The 14,799-nt window shown below is 35.6% G+C and overlaps 1 protein-coding gene across 1 annotated transcript in view; it reads left to right on the top strand.

The window, feature by feature from the left end:
* Window positions 1–14,799, top strand: part of LOC132197665 (platelet glycoprotein V-like) — a 66,747-nt gene that overhangs the window by 45,205 nt on the left and 6,743 nt on the right. Inside the window, exon 3 of the mRNA XM_059621089.1 lies at window positions 12,494–12,596. The gene's annotated coding sequence lies outside the window, so the exon portion shown is untranslated. The remainder of the gene's footprint in view (window positions 1–12,493; window positions 12,597–14,799) is intronic.

The following is a 14,799-nucleotide window of genomic DNA, read 5'->3' as shown; positions in this document are numbered from 1 at the left end:
TGTCATGCAAACAAGCCTTTTTATTGGCGACTCCGTAATCTTCAGAATGCTGCCACTTTTACGGCGGTTTTCGTGCTTGTCGGCGTAAATTACCCCTGCACTGCTGCGAACACAACAAACTCACTTGTGCACGCCGGTTGAGCTTTTAAGAACGGACGGTGCTTGTGCGTCAGAGTTATTAAAAGGGCTGCTGCCACTGAGAGTGCTAGAAATTTCACTTGCTGCTGCAGGCAGCCCTCGCTCGGCTAATGCAGTGTGGTAAAATGCAAAGAAGCCTTCAACTTTATGTGCAGCACTTTCACTTAAAATTATAGGTGCTCTTTTTAAAAGGTATTTCATGGTGTCAGGTTTTCCTTGGAGTTTTAGACAGACCAAGTGCCAGAAAACGTTCACTTTAATTTAATAATTAATAAATTGTTACTGGGTTTTAAATTTAAAACTTACTTAACAAGATGCTATCCTAATCAGTAATAAAAGCTTGTGCTGCTTTCAATGCTGAATACATCAAAACAAAACAAAAAAAGGTCTGGCTCTGGAGGTTTGCAGAAGAGCCAATTTTCGTATAGCCACTGCAGTGCATTTATTTACATCTTTCCTGCTGTGCGCCACCTAATTAAAGTAAACCAGAAACATCTGTATAAATCATCATACAAAATTTCGCGCAAGTGGAATACATTCATTACTTTAGAATACTTAAATACAAGAAATTATGCATTTGCAACAGCACAAAATGCAAATTTCTGCTCGAATTTTGTCCTATTATCTGAAATTATAAAAATCAAATGCAGAGTTACTTTGATAATTGAAATGGGTTTATCCGTTTCTAACAAGGACCAGACACTTCTAATCCAAAGTTGGAAGTGCTCACTTAAAATTAAGCCTTTCGTTGTTACGTAGATTAAGCGGCGACGGTCAGTAAGGCCGGGATAATTAAAAAGGTAAAGCTCGAAACCGTAGCAACCCCGAGACTTTTGGCGAAGCCGCAGCCTGGAAACCCAACTTGCTGCTGAAAGAGAAACGTGTGCTGGAAATCAAAATGCACAAGCCGTCGTCCGCTGAGGAAAATTCATTACGCCTAGGAAGAGGCAAATTTTTGACAGGACCTTTCGCTTCTTTTGCCGTTACACTTGCCCACCATCTTTGTAATTTTCTACGTGGAGCGCCGTGCTTGAAAACTTTCTGACGAGCCCTGAATTCGCAAATCCCCAAGCAAACTTTTCCTCTTCTCCGCTGACCCATTGGAAGAAATGCGGACAAAATCTGGAAACAAACAAAACTTTTAATAAATTCGCCCTGCAAAAGTTGTGGCAAAAAGGCCGAGCAGAAATGAGTCTGTTTGTCAGGAAGGAAGTTGTACGTTTGTCTGGGAAGAAGCTAACGAATGAAAATAATGTGTTGTTTTGTCCCTCGTACGTCGTCGTCACTTCGTATCTGATGGGCACAAAATGTGTCTGCTCCGATTTTTCCGTGTCAAAGAACTCTCGCACGTCTCAAAAAATGATTTTCAAGGTGCGAATATTGCTCGTGTTAAACCAGAACAGGAAAACAAGGTTGATCGATATAAATAATATTCAGTCTTTTCAGGAAATGGTAATACTGCTGTCAAACATTTAATAACATACCGTGTTTTTGCGTGAGCTGGGACAAAACGGGAAAGATGAAGATAAGGTCATGTGTTTCGGATTTTTCTCCTTAAAGGGGATGGCGTACTCAAGCTGTCAAGAGCAGCAAGGAATGAGTGTGACCTCTGGGTCGGAGCACAATTGAACAAAGAATGGGGCTAGAAATCGTTAGCCTTTATTTGGAAGTATTTGTTATTGCTCTTATTTTATTATAGATTAATTTCAAAATATTTAATTTTATAACGTGACCTGAACATGACTTAAAGTGCATTTTTTTTATAATTTTAATATTTAATATAAATTTTTATTTTTTTCTCCATTTTTATTTGATTATTCTGACTTTAATTATATTCTGTTACTTACAGCAAACAAAATTTTTCTTATAAAGTTATTATTATTATTTTAATATAATTTATTATCCACATAGTAATATAATCATATAATTTTACATTTTATAAGAAAACTCGTTTTTCAGACTCCAGTTTCCTAATGGATTGCATCAAAATAATATTATTTGATGCAAATGAAAGAATGTTATATTGTTAGTGATTGTATAACACACACAAAAAACACAGTCTGAAAATTAGCTCCGGGATGTCTTCCTTTGAGAACGCTCAACATTTGAATGCGCGTGTCGTACGCACGTACCCTGTTTGCTTTGTGAGCGTGTTTTGGTGCTTGTGCACGACGAGAGTAGCAAACCCAATTTGCTTATCGGAGCAGGAAATTGAAAATCATACACCGGCCGAAATCCAACACCCTGGGAAACGCGCGAGCCAAAATCAAACGGGCAAGGCTGAAAATCGTTTTTGCGGTGACCGCACGACGCATCCCGATTAATGTCCGTTTCCGTTTCTGCCCTCGGACGCACGTTGTCGGTGCCAACTTCCGGCCGCTTCACCTGCCGAGCAAACACCCATTCATTATTGCATGCTCGGCGATGTCGTAGATAATTATTATGCTTTTTTTATATTGATCTCTGACACGAGCTGAAGTTCACCGACATCAATTTCTTTTTGTATTCGTCCCTCGTCATTACACAGGCGACCGAGAGTGTTTAGAAAAGTCTGCAGCCGCGCGCGTTCCACTTGGCAGGCAGCGGATCGGATTGAACTTTTTAAAGTGGTTGGTTTTCCAGGTCAAATGATTATATGGATATGCGCGCTGCTTTTCTCACAGGGATATAGACACTCTAGGTCTGATTTCCCAGCAGTGCTGCTGGTGGATGTTCTATTTGTTTATTGTTTCTCCGTTTGGGAGTTGCATATTGTTTTATTTGAACAGAATTACTTATCTAGATTTTTTATGGTATCGTTTTTATGAAAAATAAAAAATAAAGAATCTATATATCATTATTTTTGCAATTAAACTAACAAACTTCTATCAAGAATCTGTCATTTTCCAGTATAACTAAACTGCTGCAAACAATTTTTCTACTAATTTTGTAGTAGAAGTTCACGATCGAGGGTTGATTCATGGTGATTTGAATTTAAATTCGGCTTTTCCTCGATTGGTTTTTGTGAATTTTTCTGAAACAATAAAAACTCACAAAAACCCATCGAGGAAAAGCCGAATTTAAATTCAAATCACCAATTTTTCTACTAATTGTAAAATAATACTTTGCATTGGCCATGGACGCATTTTGAACGAGTTAGCCAAGTCAATTAACCAGCCAGCTTTACAATAAATTGATTTGATTGAATATATAGGTCAATCTAATCAATTCTACAATTAATTTATTCCCATATCGAAATTGATTTTTGCAATCATTTTACCTCTGTATTTTATTCAATTCCTTCTGAAAAATACAGTTAATCAGCTTAACTGACTTTTATTCTTTATTTTTTAGTCCAGATACTATGTATCAGTTTGCATTTTAAATCCCCCGTTTCGATTTAATAGCATTGAAAGCATCAAAGCTTTCAACAATTTGTGGCTTCCCTGGCCGGATTTCCTTGTGCACGCAGTTTAGCTGTCTGTGGGAGCAGCGGATTGTTTCAGCAAACAATTTTGCTTTTGCCGGCTTAACAATATATACTGAAATTATAATGAAAGAGCAGCGTTCGCTGGAAAATGAAAAGACGCCGGCAGCCGTCGACAAGAGTGCGCCGCTAAAAGCGAATAATCGTAGCTCTCAGGGCTCCTGTTTGTTTGTCAAAGAGAGAGAAAATTCGTTGGCAAGTTCAAGCAGAGACCGTTGGTGAGACAAAGGCATTAATAATTTGAACCCTCCACCACCCATAAAACTCAATTTTTCCTCTTCCATGAAAAGCGAGTTTTTATTTTTGTGTACAAGGCAAAATTTTTTTCCCCTTCTTTGTCAATAAATTTAAAAAAAAAATACTTTGTTTCAATGGTGGTTTTTCTGTGAAAAATCACGTCTGACACTTTGGAGATTTTTTTTATTTCACGTTGAAGAAAAAACAATTAAATTTTTACCAATTTTTACATAATTTTCTATTGTTACGCTTGTGCTGTGAAAACATAATTTTCCTGCAAATTTATTCATTAAAGGAAAAAGCGCAGCCGCACTTGCGCACCGGCCTGTAGTTCTTCTCAAATGTTCTCTTTGAACTTGTGTTTGAGGCTTTTTTAATTAAAAATAGGTGAGATACTCAAAGCGCACTCTCAAAGGATCTTTTTTGTTTATTAACTCCTGTGTGGGCACTGGCATGAATATCAATGATGGCCAAAAAAAAAATACCAAGGACTGAAAATGCAAAAGATTTTTCCTTAAAATCAATTTTGAATACCAGAGTTTTCATTTCTGTGTTTTGCGTTCTGATAAAAAGAAAACCGGTGAACATTCCTTTTTTTTACTTCATTGTAAATATTTATTCGGCTTTAATCATTTTATTCGGAAGTCGACCAAAAATTTATTTAATTTACCCGCAAAGGAATAACAACTTTCAAACCATAAATTGTTCCAAGAAAACTGTGACGAACCCAAAGAATGTTCATCGCGGGCTTAATTTTTTAAGAACACGCGCTCTTCTTATTTCACAAAATAATAGTAATCAACCCAATTATTTCGCCTCCACAAGCTGAATTAATTCTCACTGAATTCCGAGAAAACACTTAATTGTTTGAATTTCTGCCTCGAGGGATTCGCCAGAGTTGTCATCTTCGCCGCACTCTCGGGCGATGAAATGATCATCCCGAGAAATTCTCTTGTGCGCACATAATAATAATAATAATAACGAGATATGCCCCTGAAACGCCCGCCGGTGTCGAAATTATGAGGGGCTCGGCGGTGTCTGTTGTGAGAGGTGCTGATTTTAGGTTGGGCTCTTTTGAATGGGCTCGCTTTATTAATTATACACCTGCTCTCTCCGTGAATATATTGTGCGGCTTGCCGGCAATAAAACACATTCCCTTGTGATACAATTATCGCGTGTGTTGTTCATCATTTTCACAAACTATGGCAAAAACACACACGGGTGGGTTTCCAATCAAAACATCCATTGAATTTTACATAATGTGTGTTAGCAGAACCAGAATCACTAAAGAGCGCACTTTAATAATTTTGGTTGTATTGTTAACAACAGACTTGCTTGCTTATTTTATTTGGAAAATATCAGGTAAATAAATCATTATGACGCAAATTTTAAGCAATTTAAAATAAAAAATATTTTATTAAAAGTTGTGTATTAATGATACTATTTTTATTTTATAATTTTTTATAATAAATTATAAAACTATAATTAAATTATTTGATGTTCTATTATAAATAAATTTTTTTGCAGACTAATAAATTCTTGTCTTATTATATTTAATTCAAATCATTTTTCTCTCTCAAAACAAGTTTACATAATTCAATTTTGTATATATATTTTAGCATCTAATGAAAATCTTTACGAAGATGAATTGCTCAAAAGCTCATGAACAAGGAGCTGTTTGGTTTATTCTTTTCTATTATAATAAGTCCCAGGTTTAATATTTAATTACCAAAGTGTAAGCAGACATTTTCTGATTAAGTGATTAGGCATTTAATTGAATTTATTTATTTGTACTTACAGACTTTTAGAGTTTTATGCCTATTTTGTATTTTTAATCAAATAAGTGAATAAGTCTGCTTTTATAAGTGCAAATATGTAAAACAGGACACCCTTTTTTTAATGAGTTGTTCAGGAAGTTATAAATATTTTTTTTACTCGGCTTCGAGCGGTCGGGAATAATTACAAGCGCTACTGACAAGGCGCTCTCAATCCTGCTTGTTAACCAATCATTATTTTTTATTTACACGAACCTTCAGATCAACACATCATTATTATGAAAATCACAATTTGCATTCGGGACGTCTCGTTAAGCAGCGCCCACTGCCATTAAATCAAGACATCGGAATGAAGTCGTAAATCCATAGGCTCGCCCAGCAGTGTCGACTTTTTTTCTCTCTCTCTCAATTCTATTTCTTGTTCGGAATCACGCAATAGAATTTGATTACTTCCCTTGTGCCACTCGAAATTACGCCCTGCTTTTTTATTGGCGTGTGGTATGCACGCAGTAATGGCCCCAAATCTCTTTTTTTCGTGGTCAAAATTGTTTCTTCTACTCGCAGAGAAAGAGAGGATAAGCGAATCAAACTTCTATTTCCGCACACCATAAATTTCTCCAGCGGCTAGATTATTTTTTGGCCCCGTTTTTCCTTTTTTTCCGCTGTAAAAATCCAATCTTTTATCTTATTATAATTTCTGTTTTTAGAAATATATATAGGGCTGAAAAATGAAAGCGAATGGTAATTAATTCTTGAGGAAGTTGGGAACAATCAAAGTTTCTTGGCAACATGCATTTCATATTTTCTTTCATTTTCTTTTCTTTTTTTTCTTTAATAATATAGAAAATAATTTCATTAATTGCACCAGATGGAAGAACATACTCATGATGAATAATTGTAAAATTATTATAACAATTATTTGTGCAACTTCTTTATAAATTTAACTGGCTTCAACTTTAATATTAAAATTTAAGAAATATGTCTTAATAAATTAAAATTATAAATATGTTATAATAAACAATTATCTAAGCAAATCAATTTAAAAAAAAAATACTTTTAAATACAGATAAAATTAATTTATCTTATGAAAAAATTGTGATAACGTTTAAAAAAATAGGTATATATGTCTAATATAATAGCAGAAGCACTTTTTTATACATTTGAAACCGGATTTATGTTTCCATTTTGTAATTGAATAGTCTTTCAAAGCAACTCTGAATAAGAGGATCCAAATTTTTCAAAATCGATTGTGAACAGAATGCTTTGATATAGAATATGTTATATCGGAAAATCCCTTCAATTTGCAGCAGGCGGGATTGTATATTGAAAATCTCTTGGCCGATGTCCTCATAAAGGAGTAAAGCCCCATTCGTTTGTATCACTATAAAGGAGACAAATCCCTTTGTAAATTGAAATTGTTTTCATGAAAACCCCACGAAAAGAGCCAGCGGGAGAACAAGCAGCTCGTCGACAAAAGGGCCGTTTTGTCCGCGAAATTGATACAAATGACATGCTAAAATATTCAATTTGCACGCGTCTCCTGCCTGTCTCGTCCGTTTAGCGCAATACCCACCAATTTCCATGATGCGAATATAAAAATGTTGCAGAATGAAATATTAGTTTATGACGCCAGTCGCGCGCTCGCGTTCACAATTTCCCCGCGCGCGTCATGAATAAAAGATGGGAATAATTATTTTCTTGGGAAATCTAGAACGTTATTTTCCTCTCTTTTTCGGAAAGCACTAAATTTGTGCCTCGGATGGTTGGTTTATTTATACACGCGTCGGTCATTCCAGCAGAGTGGAAAGTGGTGATAACCGCGTGCAGTGCGCGGGGTGAGAGTGCGAATTTTATAATTTTAAATTTAATGTGGTGAGAGAATTTCACGCGAGAGCAAACCGTGCTGTGGAAATGTTTAGACAGCTCATCTACTATCGCTCAGCTGAAAAAAAATCCTGTCAAACGAAAAAGCACGTCGGCTGCTTCATCAGCACAGAGAGCGTCACTCGCTCCAATTTTTCCCGAGTTTTTTTTTCATTCCTCTCGCGGCTCGGCAATTCGCTAGAAAACGCTCTTTTCGTGCAATCTAAATATTAAAATAATGTATAAACAGCCAAGTGGATTTAAATTTGAAATGTAATGAGCCCGGATATTTTCTCTCCTTTCCAGGGATAAAGTTCTCTGACGGCTTCTCATAAGGAAACAGACTTCCAAAAAATAGCAAGCTCAATTTAGAATTTACATTTTTTGTAATAAAATACTATCCCTTAAAAACGATGTTGAATATTTGATCCGAAAAATATAATAATTTATCCTCCCTTTTGAATTTATTACGACTTCAATATTGCTGCTTTTGATATTTTTTACTTGCGATTTCAAAGCCATTTTCATTAAAAACATAGACTCATCGGAGGCACTCATAGGTTATTTTGACGTCAAACAACGCCTTTCATTATTTGTGAGGGCTGCACAAAGTCAAAAGCCGTGCGTTTTAATAACCGATCCCACCCTGCGCGCATCAATGGATGAAACAGAAAGAGACGGCCCAGATTAATCAAATATTCACAGAGCTAGAGTTCATCCAATCATCGATGAAGAACAGGCAGGTTGCGAGTATTGAACGTGCAAACTGAGTGCTGAGGGCTTTTCAAAATCAACACCTTTCCTGAAGTGTTACGGAATCGCTTGAAGTCTCCGCTTGCATTTATGGAATTAATTGATACAAAACCAGATTTGAATTCTATCCTTCTTCAAATTCAATTGAAATTAGTCCTCTGCATTTAAACAATCAATTTTGATTTCTGATCTGTAAAAAAACGGCAACAATTGAAAATTAAAGCACTGTAACTTAAAAAAAGCAAATTTTTGCAAAGAAACTGTAATATAAATGATGTTTAAATTGATTCCAACGATGCAGTATGATTTTGTGGTCTTATAAATCGTTTGAAATAAATATCTTCCTATTGAAAGGAATAAAATTGAAAAATGTAGCAATAAAGCATTGTGACAATAGTAGATAAAATTCTGCTATTTTGTTATTTTATTTTGCATATAAAAATTATCGACTTTTAAAATTAGCAGAGGTCTGGATGTTATCCACGAAATTTTTATCCTAAAAAAAAATTGGTTAAAAAGTAGTAATTCATCCTGCTCCGTTCAGACGGCGAGACGAGCGACAATGGTCCTTGTATTTGAAACGAGCGTCAATTGTGTGTCGTTGGATACTTATCGCAACGATCGTAATCGAAATGCCCGCAGTCGGTGGCAACTCTCGGAGACAATGTCGGCAGACCGCGCTGATGAGGTTGTTTTGTCTTCACCCCCGCATGGCGAAACACGTATTGTGTACAAAATACACACCACGGTCAATGCACTCTGGCTGCGGTGTCGATTCGGCGGGCGCGAGATTGGCACGCCGATGATGCATCACGTGCTCACGCGTGCGGCTGCCTCATCTGCATTAATGTACGTGGTGCACATCGCCGGCAGTCCATTGTGTGGCTATCGCCCTGTCCGGTTCGGGCGGACGCATCCATCTCTGGAAGAGAGAGCGAAAATAAAACACATTCAAGTATTCCAGAGGCGATAAAATGGGAAGTGCGTGCGTGCGAGAGAGACAAAGAAAGATGAGAACATTCCTTTAAAGGTTTCGTTATTTCCGTTATGAATTTTGCCGTTTGGCTTATAAACAATTGACATGTGGTTAACTAAATAATTTCAATTTTATTCAAAAAAATTTCTTACAATAGGTTTTTGAGTAATAATATATTTATTGATATCAAAACTTTTTTCCATTTGTACCTTTAGTTATAAGAAAAAAGTATTTTTATAAATCAAATTAATTTTTTTTTTAAATATTAAATTAAGAAGTTGAGTATACATTTAAAATTTAATTTAAAAAAATTAATCAAGAAGTACTTTTTTTAATTTGAAAAAATTATTTAAAAAAAATCAGTTTTATTAATGAAAAATTTAAAAAAAAATTAATAAGCTGCTTTACTTTTGTTTATTTTTAAATAACTTTTCTGCTTTCAAAATATTTTATTTGCAATTTATTTTTAATTTTGCATAAAAACATTACACGGTGTTAGGATAAAATATTTAACTTCAAATTAGTTGTATGAAATATTTAAAGTTTTCATTTTGAAAAATAATAGAGGCTTCTATGAACTGGCCGCAGCTGCAGAAAATAAATTCATACTTTTTTACGATCTTCTCGCTTCGCCAATTAAATGAGATACAGACTGTCCTATGAAATTTTCATTTTTACTTTTTAAGTCACAGCCATCTTCTTGGTACAATTTCTCTTGAATGAAATTCATCCACCCAAACCGCAGCAGGCGGCGCACATAAACTTTTTACGTCCCGCAACAAAAAGAGGACAATTTGGCAAGAGAGTCATGAGTCCTTTCTCGCTCTCGGACTGATTCACTCTCACTGCAAGGGGAGAACAAACTATACTGGCCAGACGAGAAACACAAAAGAGCCTTTTCAAGCCACAGAGAAAATGATCTCAATAAATTTTATTAATATTTATTATCAAAGCGAGAGTCAAATTAAGGATGCCGAAGGACGATTATTTCATTCTGACATCATTGAGCTCTCGCACGGCTGATTTATACATTTAACAAGGAGTTAATATTGCTCATGTCTGCGGTGCTCTGATATTGAACACGGCCGGACGGACAGATTCAGTTACGGTGCAGATGCAACGAGATGTAATTACGCCTCCACCGCTGCAAATAAACATGTCAAATATAACCGTCTGATGGGGTTGCATATATGTGGGCGAGGGGGTTCGTCCGTAATGCATCCAACCCATGACCACACTCGGACCGCAAACGCGATCAAGCTTCAAATTTTCAAAATTAAACTGGGCAGTTGCTGTGGTTTTGGTTAAATGCTCAATCAACAAGCCATCGGGTGTGCGAGAGGGAGAAGCGGATGATTGTACGGCATTGCGACAAATTGTCTGCATGTGCCGGAGTCGGCTGTCAATTTTTGGCAAAGTCCGAGTAATATTTCATTTGGCAAATATAGTGTTGAAATTTATCGTTTGGGAGAAAAGTGGTAGCGAGTTGCACGTATTGTTGCGAGGTTAAAATTTTCCAGAGTTCAAGTTGAAAATGAGCTATTGGGATTTGTTTATTTTTATTTATTTATTTTGCTAAACCAATTTCTGCATTGTCAAATTATTAATTTCAATCAGATTAGGAAATATGTTTGTTCTTGGGTGAATGAAGTAAATTACAAAAATTAATAATCCTTCAAAATAAAATAAGCTAAATTTATGAGTTATAAATGAAAGTGATGGTTTTGTGATAATTAATGCACATGAGTAGAGGAACTAGAGGATATCTGAATTATTTTGTTAAATATCTAAAGATTAATAAATCCATGCAAATTTTTAAATTAGATTTAAAACATATTGCTTATTTATAAATCATACCTCTCATCAATTAAATTGTTTGTTGGTTTGTGAAAATTCTATAATAATTTATATTAGAATAAAAAGAATATTATTTTAAAAATAAGATTTAAAGATAATAAAATATAATATTATTTTAAATAGTAAATTATTTGGATAATATTAATATTTTAAATATTAATCGTTTAAAAAGTTAAAAAAATAAAAAAGTTCAACTTACTCTAGCATTGTAGTTTTAGTAGTATTTTAGAATTTCACCTTTTTTTATTTCACTTTTTTTCTAAATATAATTTAATTTCCTCAACAGATATATTTTGAAATTCCCATTTTAAATGTATCGAAAAATAGGGTTGATCAAAGAATTCGAGCAGTGGTTTATTGAAAAATGAAAACCTGCCCTCAAAGGAAAGTCGGGTTCATCTCATTTCGCAAAAAAAGATTCATTTCATTCAGCTGTGCACTTTATTGCCATATCTGTTTGTGGTTGTCTTATGTAAATGTCAGCAGGGCAGAAAAGTGCCCTTGGGCGACGAGAGAGAACTCTTTTGATCTATGGATGCCATTCCGATGTCAAGTGCAGCGGGACATTATGCACTTTTAATGCAGCCGCCCCCTTTTCATTTCCGTAATTACACACCTGCCAAGCGGGACGCGAGCTGCAAAATTAATCAAAAGGGCCGGTGGCGAATAGGTGCGGCCGCTCTGTGGATTGCTTTCGGCGATGCAGGAAAAAGGGCAGGCGGTACGTGTCACAAACATGCTCTACTAAATTTGCGGTGCCTGGCAATTATTTCCTTGCCATTTTTCATGCATACCTTGCGTGCAAACAGGACAAAGGCAAAAAAAAGGGGTTGGTTGTTAATTTGGTCTCCCGGTGCGATTTCTCAGAAAAAAAAATCACGTTCGTTAGTTTTAATTTCTGTTTTTTGCAGTAAAATCTCTGCAACCTGATTTTTTCTACAAAAATAAAATAAAATGAATCAATTTCCTATAAAATATTCCATCCAAGAATAAAACAAAATACTGCATTATTTCCTTGGAATAAAAACACACGACATTTCGTGATCCGCCGCCACTCTAGTCACGGAGCGTAAAAATTATGCACCACAGAATTCGTCCAACAATGGGTAATAATAATTCACGTGCACGACCATCCAAGCCCTCGATCGGCCACACACAAAAATAATTCACATGAAAATCACCCTCTTCGTGATCACAAATCATTATGGGCGCAAAATTGCATATTGGAATCGAGAACCTTCCCCTTAAAAAGCAGGAAAAATAACAAGTCGTCCTGATTTTTAAGCTAAAATTTCTTCTTTCTTTCGAGTGCAGACCGCTAATGATTGTCGTGAAAATAAAAATGTCGGGGGTAGTGCCTGGCACTGTGCAGAACGACGGATTGAGAGAGGGTGCAATAAAAACGCGCGACGTTGTTTTCTGTTCCAGGCTCCGTCTTGATGCACCCCCGAGGGAGGATCTCATCGCGACAAGAGCTGCTGCCGCTGGCGTGAATCGTCCCTCCAACTGCGATTAATCACCCCCGTAAAAGGTAAGTTTCGCACTTCGCCGCCTCACTTTTTCCTAACGATTGCGCCATGTCGGCGCGAATTAAACTCTGGACTGCAAGCGAAGTGTGAAAAATTCATCTTGTTAGTAGGAAAAGCAAAACTCGGATAAATTTTTTGCAATTAAATTCACGTTGATGAATTTCGCTCGACGTTTCCTTGATGGGGTGTGTGAAGCGTTTATTACGTTATTCAAAATAAATATTAGAGAGCAATAGTAGGTTTTAAATCCACAAAATTATCTTTCTCATCGTCTTCATGCAAGGGAATGTGCCAAATTTCAACCAATCATTATAAACTCAAAATCCGCAGAAATTGATACTGATTGCGTAGATTTTAATGGAAAAGTTTATTACTTTATCACACAATTTTTTTTCTGGAACTGTAGAAATTTCCAAAAGCAATAATTTTATATATTTTCTTCAATTTTTTTACATAAATTAAACAATTTCACAAAGAAATTTTATAACCTACAAAAAGGCTTTAAACCATAAAAGATTTATGAATCTTTTCGTAGAGTAAATTAAATGTTTAGTTGGAAAATGATCTAAAGAAAATTTGATTAACTGAGAGTGAAAAATCATTTCCAAATCGGTAGTTCAAGTGATTTTGCCGGTTTTAAATTGAATTATGCGTCAATTGAACGGTCGGTGTAGAGAGTTGGTTGAATGGCGCTTCGGAGTGGTCTCACCACCGTTTCAAAACGTCAGTAATAAATCATTGGTTTAGTCGCGGCCAATTTGCGCGAATTCCACAAAAGCTTCGACGCGATTTTCAGTTAGTTTTGCGCAACATGCAAGGGGCTGGTTGCGGCGGATAATTCACTAAGCCATTCTGTGTTAGTCAGCAAGTAAATCAAATTACATGCCTTGTTTCGCTGCAGATGAATGCACATGCATGTCTCTCTCTCCCGCTCTCGCTTGAGGTGAAATTAATGGATCCCGCGCGGAGGAAACACCACCGCAAGTCGCGTCTCGAGACCCAGAGCTGTCTTGTGCCGAGTTTTTTCCACTGGAATCGGGTGATCTACGATATATGCAGCTTATTTGGAGCGGAATAACAGGAAATCTGAGGCAATATGGGGCATTGGGTGGGTTTATTTGTGCGACTGAGACGTTAAAAGTAGATCTGTGATGTATAAAAATTCAAATAATCATTCAACGTTATGATATTTCAATTCATTTTAAAAGCTGTTATATTCGTTTTAGAAAAATGAGCATATATTGTTGCTAAGAAAAATTATGTTTTGCATGTTAAATTATTCATTTTATTAACTGAATAATTAAATTTTTAATGTTTTTTTCATTAAGAGACTTTTTCGTCTTAACATTCAGATATTAATTAAGTTAAAATCGCATATGTTCGGAAATTATGAAATTAAATTCAGATTTGCTTGCTGATAGTATTTTCAAAAGTTAAATATATTTTAAAATATTTTTAAAATATACTTTTGCTAATGTAATAGGTACATATTAATAAAATTTTACCTCTTCCCTGCCTGCATTGCGTTGAATGCAAATAACTTTGATTTCATTCTTTTCTAATTTATTTTATTTTCTAAATATTCATGTTTCACACCCAATTTTCTTTATTATTTATAATCAGCACTTTATATAATTACATAATATTAAAAAAAATCCAACACAATGTATGAGCAAGTAATTAATTTGAGTGCTTTTGAGTCATCAGCTTTTAATCCCTCGTTTTACTAATCGTTACAAGGTATTATGCAAAATTGAGCTCCACCCAATATAAAAAGTCAAAGTTCAAAAGTTCATATTATGAGTTTCGCGTCCCTCCCTGCAAAGGTTATCAATAAAAATTTGCTACTCGACCAGCATGCTTGCTGACAAATAAAAAACGAGATCCAATAAAAAAATTTGCCCCATGGGGAGCAGCGAAAAAGGCCGGCTCTTGATATTATTGTTTGGCGCACTTCAAAGAACAGCGAAAGTCAATTAAAAATATTTGCTCCGGCCGCAAACGACAAAAAGTGAAAAATTCGCCCAACCTTTGCGGAATTGAATTACGCTCGGAGGTGGCTCGCTTTTTTTAACCCTTTTTCAGCGTGCGCCGCCAGAATAATTATATTCGGTGCTGCAGCTTCTCCGTACCCGAGAAGCAAACAAGCAGAGGCGCTTGACATTTTCTTTTACACCGACTGCAAAGTGGAGGTTTTTATTGCTC

This window comes from Neocloeon triangulifer, unplaced genomic scaffold (genome assembly GCF_031216515.1).
Source record: "Neocloeon triangulifer isolate White Clay Creek 2 clone unplaced genomic scaffold, ASM3121651v1 ptg000012l, whole genome shotgun sequence".
Taxonomy (NCBI): domain Eukaryota; kingdom Metazoa; phylum Arthropoda; class Insecta; order Ephemeroptera; family Baetidae; genus Neocloeon; species Neocloeon triangulifer.
The sequence above is the reverse complement of the archived record's forward strand: the minus strand, read 5'-3'. Positions and strand labels throughout refer to the sequence as shown.